Here is a 7,213-nt window from a genome sequence, read left to right as displayed (position 1 = left end):
GGATATGTTGCGAGCCTGTGTTATGGATTTCGGACCCGCTTGGCAGGATCATTTGCCTTTGATTGAGTTCGCGTACAACAACAGCTATCATCGTAGTATTGGTATGGCACCATTTGAGGCGTTGTACGGGCGACGTTGTCGTACTCCATTATTCTGGGATGAAGTCGGGGAACGACAGGTAGAGGGACCGGAGTTAGTCCAACAGGCTATAGATAAGGTTGCAGTAATCAAGAAGCGGATTAAGACTGCTCAGGATCGACAGGCTAGTTATGCGAACACAAAGCGTCGACCTCTTCATTTTCAGCCAGGTGAGAAGGTGTTTCTCCGAGTTTCGCCTTTTCGCAGGATTTTGAGATTTGGTCTCAAGGGTAAGCTATCTCCGAGATTTATTGGTCCATTCGAGATACTGGAATGTGTGGGAGATTTAGCTTACAGACTTGCGTTGCCGCCGTACCTATCAAGTATTCATGATGTGTTCCACGTATCCTTGTTGAGACGTTATGTAGCAGATGAGTCGCACATCTTACATCCATCTGAAGTTCAACTTGATACGGATTTGTCTTACGTGGAGCGACCAGTTCAGATTCTAGATCGCAAAGATAAGGTGTTGCGGAATAAGATCATTCCTCTTGTCTTAGTGCAGTGGCAGCGTCGAGGCACTGAAGAAGCCACTTGGGAGTTAGAGAGTCGTATGCGTTCGGAGCATCCAGAGCTCTTTTGAGTTGTGCTTTGTATAAGTTTGTGTTTTCAGTTGTAATCATAGTATCAGTTGTATTCAACAACAATTGAGATGTATTAATGATGTTGTTATTTCGTTTTGTTCATTCTCTAAGCCTGATTTCGAGGACGAAATCTTTTAAGGGGGGGAGAATGTAGTAGCCCGAATTCCAAATTGGGTAATTAACGGAGTAATGGTGATTAAGAAGGTTTAAGGTGTAATTTTGGCTATGGTCATGATCGGACGGACCGAAGAGGGTTCGGAAGCACCGAAGAGTTTGGACGATCCGAAGTGTAGTTCGGTGAATCCGATCATAGGTGTCAAGTGTTGATCGACACGTCATTTTCCATGCATGTTCGGACGGTCCGAAGTGTATGATCGGAGGATCCGATCATGAGCTGTCAAGAGCCAATGGACACGTAGCGTTCGGACGTTCCGAAGTGTAGTTCGGAGGATCCGAACATGGCCTATAAATAGTGCTCGGATTTCCTCATTTTGACTTGCCAATTTCTTGAGTTTTCTCTCATTTTGGAGAGTTTGGAAGGTTTCTAGGGTTAGTTGTTGGTCGAGCGATAGCTAAGAGCTGCCAGGAGTAGTAGCGTAGCGGCGCCTGAGTTTCAAGGCAATCGACATCAAAGGGCTGTCGACGGACGAAGGTAAACCCTAAACCTTTGGTAGTACTAGGGAGTACTGGTTTTGCTAGTCGAGCATGGTAGTATTTATTGAGTATGCTTTTGATGCGTAGGCTTGTGCTAGACCTGATTAGCGGTGTTGCGTAAGGCTAGACTTGCTGTGATAGAGGTACGAAAGTACTATCCGAGATATCCTGGTTGAGTATACATTCATATATGTGTTGCATGAGTATTTGCTGCATTGTTATATGTCATATGATGCATGCTATTATGTCACGAGTTATGATGCATATTGCATATCATGTTGAGCCGTATCTCCTTCGAGATAGCCTTTACTGTTGAGCTGTATCTCTTTCGAGATAAGCTATATCTTGGGGCCGCTGAGCCCTGTCTTGTGGACGCATGGACACCGAGAGTACACAGTGGCCGACGGGTCGGGAGGGCTTCGGTGGTCCGGGACATTTTAGGTCCACGTCTGTCTTGTAGTGGATGCAGTGACCCAGAGGTTGGACCGCGCGGCACTATCCACTTGGCGCCTCTAGACTGAGCATTTTGAGATCCTTTGTGATTCCTGTTTCTTGACTACCCTGGTATCATATCATAGCATGTGCATTTCATATAGGTTTGTATACTCATACTTTAGTACTGGGCGTTCTTATCGCTCACGTCCTCGGTTTTGTTTATTCTTGGACACCCCATTCCCTCGGGGCAGGCCTCAGGTTGGATGGCTCAGGAGGAGCAGGAGGAGGACGTTGAGTAGCTGGTTGGTTTAGTTTTCAGTGTTTTCCATTTGATTCGATATTGTTGTACTGTATATTTCATTTTGAGTTAGTCTAGACTTCGATTTCGATTGGGTTGTATAACTATTGTTGTTGGCCATATTTCCGCTGTTATCTCTGATTATAATTAATTAGGTTAATTGCATGCTTAGTTTTTGATTAGTAGGTGATTCTGGAACGGGTCACTACATTCTACTTCTCAAATTAGAGAAGAATTAGAATCTATTAATATAGTAGATGATTTAATCATAAATCAAAACAATATAGTTCATAAAAGTAACTTTCAAAAAGTTAGAGAAACTGATACAGTTTCAGAAATGAATTTTAGTATTTAATGGATAGTAAATCAAAGATTGATTTTACTAAAGAATCTTCTGCTAGAGCAAAGATCAATGCAGAATTTTATTTACCCAAATGGGAATCTTTCAGAAATTGGTACTTTAAAAGTTTTTCTGAAGAAGAGTTTGAATATATTGTTTCAACATTTTATAAATATTGTGAAAACCAGAATAAACTTATACATTTTGTTCCTTGGTTTTTTAAAACATTTATTATAGATTATATTTCTATTCTTGAAAGAAATTATAAACTTTCTTCAGGACAGATTCAAAAATCTGTTTATCCTCCTCAACAATCTTTTATTATAGAAAAGAATAATAAAATTTTAAATTTTACTGCTTTTTCAAAATTATTTGAGAATGATATGTTACAAATCACTGTTAAACATATTAATCAGATAATAGAAAAACAGAATTACACAAATTTATATCTCACGATTATAGGAGAAGAAATAAATTCTCTTAAAGATCGTATTGAAAAAATTATTTTAGCTATTAATAAAATTAAATCAGATGTTCATATAGAAGAACCAGAAAATAATATTGTTTCTGTTGCTACATCATCCATTCAATCCCCTCCTGATATTAAAGATTTTAAATTTAAATCTTCTGTTTCTGATATAGAAAAATTATTAGAAGAAAAATTTAGAAATCTTAATTTAAATACTCTTAATGAAGAGTTTGAAGAATTATATAAGATTAATAATCATTCTGAAGATGAGATTAATAAAATTAAATGGGCTGATAGACCCACTACATCCAAATATTACTATAATAAACCTACTCCCATGGATGTTCTCATTGAAGAAAATGAATATATTTATTCTAATAGTTATAATGGAAAAAATATTTATGAATGGAATATTGATGGTTATAGTGATAGGCAAATTTATAATACTGCTCACAGAATGCTTATGTATAGTACTGTGTGTAAATCATCAGGTAATACTGATAAGAATATTGCTAAAATGATAACAGCAGGATTTACTGGCCAACTTAAAGGTTGGTGGGATAATTATTTACATTATTCTCAAAAAGATGAAATCTTTAACTCCATAAAAATGGAAAATAATATTCAATTAGAAAATGTAGTGTATACATTAATATTAACTATGATTGAACATTTCACAGGAAAATTCACTGATAATAGTGAACAAATTAGAACTTTATTAAGTAATCTAAAATGTAAAACACTTACTGATTTTAGATGGTATAAAGATACTTTCCTATCTCGTATTTATGAGATTCCAGACTGTAATAATAGTCTGTGGAAAGCTAAATTTATAGATGACTTACCTTTATTATTTGCTGAAAAGGTTAGAAAAGTATTAAGAAAAGATGATATAAATATCTCTTATGATAATTATACTTATGGTAATTTGATTAATACTTGTATTCTAGAGGGTTTAGCTCTCTGTAATGAATTAAAATTAAATAATCAAATTAAAAGACAAAATTTACTAGAGAAAAAACAGTTAGGAAAATTTTGTGATCAATTTGGTATGGACTTACCTAATAAAGGTAAGAAGAAAATTAAAGATAAGGATGATAAGATTTATAAGAAAAGACATTTGTCTGAAAGACAAAAAGAAAGAAAAATGAAAAGAAAAGAAATTCGTGAATCAGCTAAAGCTGATAGGAAAAAAGATAAATACAAAAACAAATTAATAATTTGTAGAAAATGTAAAAAGGCAGGACATTATGCTAATCAATGTTGGGCTAAAAACAAAATTAATAATTTAGATATAGATGATAATCTAAAAGAAGCATTATTTAAAATAATAACGGATTCAAATAATAATTCTGATAGTGAAACTGAGAATTCTTCAGAATCCTATAATTCAGAAGAAATTCTGGATAATGAATCAGATATTTCTGATTTAGAAGAATGCAATAATTGTATACAGGGAAAATCTTGTATAAGTCCTATAGAGGATATTAATAAAAATGATGAGTTTTATAAACTTATGTCTCAATTTCAAGATTTAAATATTAATGTTTTAACTAACAATAATATTTTAGAATTCCTTAAAATGATTAAGGACCCAATATTAAAATCTACAATTATTGATCAAATGGAAAATACTGCTTCAACAAGCAATAATGATAATAACATTCTTGTTAAACAAGAACAAGCTTATTCTATGAAAGAAGTTAAAAATCTTTTACAGAAAAAATATAGCCAACAAAATCCAGTTACTATACAGGATTTAGTTAAAGAGATTGATAATCTTAAACAACAAATAAAATTTTTACATGATAATAATAATAGTTTAAATTATCGTATTTCAGTCATTGAAAATCATAATAATTCAATTTCTGAAAGTTTTGAAAATATTCAAGATATTTCATTTCCTGATAATAATCAGAAACATTTATCTGTTTTGAGTATGATTATATCTCAAAAATGGTATACTAATATTACTTTATTAATTGATAATTCTTATAAAAAGAATTTCATTGCTATGATAGATAGTGGTGCAGATTTAAACGTAATACAGGAAGGATTAATTCCTACAAAATATTTTCATAAAACTACTCATTCTCTCTCTCATGCAGGAGGAGAACCTTTAGAAATAAATTATAAATTACCTAAAGCTTATATTTGCAAAGATAAAAACTGTATTCAAACCAGTTTTTTATTAGCTAAAGACATTTCTAGCCAACTAATACTTGGTCTTCCTTTTATTTATCAAATTTATCCTTTAACACATGTTGATGAAACAGGTATAATAGGAACTTATCAAGGTAATCCTATTTCTTTTCAGTTTATAACTAAACCTGTTTATAGAATTTTAAATGAGCTACAAGAACAGATTGAAAGAAAAACCTTTCAAATAAACTCTTTAAAAGAAGAAATAAAATTTCTTACAATTGATGAAAAATTACAGAATCCTAAATTACAGGAAAAAATAAAAATTATTTATAATAAATTTTCATTAGAAATATGTAATGATCTTCCAAATGCTTTTTGGAATAGAAAGAAGCATATTATATCTCTTCCATATGAAGAAACTTTTGATGAGAGAAATATTCCTACTAAGGCTCGTCCTTGTCAAATGAATTCTGAATATTTAGAATTATGCAAGAATGAAATTCATTCTTTGTTAGATAAAGGTTTAATAAAACCTTCTCAATCTCCTTGGTCTTGTACTGCTTTTTATGTTAATAAACATTCAGAGCAGGAAAGAGGAGTTCCTAGATTAGTTATAAATTATAAACCTCTTAATAAGGTTTTGAAATGGATTAGACATCCTATTCCTAATAAAAAAGATTTATTAGACAGATTAGTTCATGCAATTATATTTTCCAAATTTGATTTAAAATCAGGATTTTGGCAGATTCAAATACAAGAATCTGATAGATATAAAACTGCTTTTAATGTTCCAATAGGACATTATGAATGGACAGTAATGCCATTTGGCCTTAAAAATGCCCCTTCAGAATTTCAACAAATTATGAATGATATTTTTTATAACTATAGCAATTTTATAATTGTTTATATAGATGATATCTTAGTATTTTCTAATGATATTGAAACACATTTTAAACATTTAGAAATGTTTAAAAATATTGTTATTCAAAATGGTTTAGTTATTTCAAAATCTAAAATGATTTTATTCCAAACTAATATTCGTTTTCTTGGTCATATGATTGAAAAAGGAAAAATAATTCCTATCCAAAGAAGTATTGAATTTGGTTCAAAATTTCCAGATATAATAACTGATAAAACTCAGTTACAAAGATTTTTAGGGAGTTTAAATTATATTTCTCCTTATATTCAAAATCTTACTAAAGATTCTGCTATCTTATATGATAGACTGAAGAAAAATCCTTTACCTTGGACAGAGAAGCATACTAAAGCTGTTCAAATTATTAAAGATAAAGTTAAAAATCTTCCTTGTCTTATGCTGGCAAATCCTTTATGGGATAAAATTGTAGAAACTGATGCCTCAGATATAGGTTTTGGAGGAATTTTAAAACAAAAAGATCCTCAAACAAAACAAGAATATCTTATAAGATTTTATTCTGGAAAGTGGAATAATGCCCAGAAAAATTACTCCACAGTAGCAAAAGAAATCTTAGCTATTGTTAGATGTATTTTAAAATTTCAAGATGATTTATATAATCAAAAGTTTATTATAAAAACTGATTGCAAAACTGCAAAATTTATGTTTAATAAAGATTTTAAACATGATGTGTCTAAGCAAATGTTTGCTAGATGGCAGACTCATTTAGCTCCTTTTGATTTTGAGATTATTTATAAAAAAGGTGAGGATAATCATCTACCAGATTTCTTAACTCGAGAATATTTATCTTAATGTTTTTATCTACAGATATGAACTCCCGAGGCAGAGGAGAGTCCTCTTATAGAGGGCGAGGTGGCAGGGGAAAACCCCCTAATATTATTGCTCAACATGGTAAACAGAGGCTAATAGCCCAGAATTTATCTAATTCGTCATCAGCCAGTAATACTGAGCAGAATGAGTTATATAATGAATTTCAAGAATTCTTGAAACAAAAGCAGAAAAATAATTCTGATTCTCAGTCTTCAGCATCATATGCTAATATCATCAAAAAGATGATAATGATACAGCTCTTTATACAGAGTCAAAACATAAAGAATTAATTCTTCTTATAGAAGAAAAAGATATCCAATGGGAAAAAACTCCTTGGATTATTATGGAAAGATATTTTACCAATACATCATATGTATATGGTGCTTATAAGCAACGAGGATATTAT

The 7,213-nt window shown here is 31.7% G+C and overlaps 1 long non-coding RNA gene across 1 annotated transcript; it reads left to right on the top strand.

Annotated features, from left to right (window-relative positions):
- The first annotated feature begins 1,254 nt into the window (after positions 1 to 1,254).
- On the top strand, positions 1,255 to 2,097 carry LOC140817768 (uncharacterized). Its single transcript, XR_012114884.1, has 3 exons — positions 1,255 to 1,374; positions 1,464 to 1,519; positions 2,063 to 2,097. It is a non-coding gene; the product is annotated as an uncharacterized lncRNA (long non-coding RNA).
- The last annotated feature ends 5,116 nt before the right edge of the window (positions 2,098 to 7,213 follow it).

The sequence above is a fragment of the Primulina eburnea genome, chromosome 17 (genome assembly GCF_022965805.1).
Source record: "Primulina eburnea isolate SZY01 chromosome 17, ASM2296580v1, whole genome shotgun sequence".
In the NCBI taxonomy this organism is placed as follows: Eukaryota; Viridiplantae; Streptophyta; class Magnoliopsida; order Lamiales; family Gesneriaceae; genus Primulina; species Primulina eburnea.
The sequence above is the reverse complement of the archived record's forward strand: the minus strand, read 5'-3'. Positions and strand labels throughout refer to the sequence as shown.